The following is a 934-nucleotide window of genomic DNA, read 5'->3' on the forward strand; positions in this document are numbered from 1 at the left end:
GTGTCTATCTTATTTCCAGATTGTCTTATCAGGTTCCAACGCTAATTTTTCATTTATCAAGTAACAAATTATTGTCTTAATGCTTTTTGGCCTGGGGCTAAGAGACCAAAAACCAATATTCATCATCAACATAGCAAAAGAAATACTTTATTTGACCTAAGAGAGTCTCTAACAAGATCATTTATGGGATAATCACACATTCACAGTAATTTGATCACAGCTCCACAGCAACAGGCCAAGATAATGCATATGGCATGGGTAATCAGCTGTGATAATGCTTATATACACAGGCAATTTTTGAAATGTGTAGCTGAGAATTTTCATTGTAAGTTTTGTCTCCTCCATTGATAATCATTTCCGTTAGTATGTTATTCATCCACTCTTTTATGATAATTCATTTTCAACAGATTAGATGCATTATTTGTGCATCCATCTAACTAGGTAGCAATCATAGGTAAAATCATCTTTTGTCCTTTTCAACAAATAGATGCATCTCAAACAAAAAGCTCAGAATGTCCTAAACTTGCAAACGAAATTTAAGAAAACAGCATATTTGGATTCACAGGAACACATGCAGATATTTGCAAATTAGGAACAGTAACTACCACTTAGGTGCATGCCTTCAAGTGGATTGGGAAATACTGAGAAACATACCCGATGTAAGGCTCAAGAACAAGTCTGGAGCCAGTACCGTGAAAAACAAGTTCAGAAAGACTAACACTACAAATATGCTTTATATATAACAAGATTCGGATTATCATAATCTTACATTATATCTCTAAGCAGCGATTACCTCGTCAGACCAGCAAGTTTTCTGCGGAAGTCATTGAAATCTTTCGATGGACCTTCAGCATTAAGGTATGTCTGCAGCTCCTTCTCTGCACACTGATGAAGCCTCTCCAAACCAGTTTCAGCTTCACCTACATATGGCATA

Source organism: Olea europaea, chromosome 7, assembly GCF_002742605.1.
Source record: "Olea europaea var. sylvestris chromosome 7, O_europaea_v1, whole genome shotgun sequence".
Taxonomy (NCBI): domain Eukaryota; kingdom Viridiplantae; phylum Streptophyta; class Magnoliopsida; order Lamiales; family Oleaceae; genus Olea; species Olea europaea.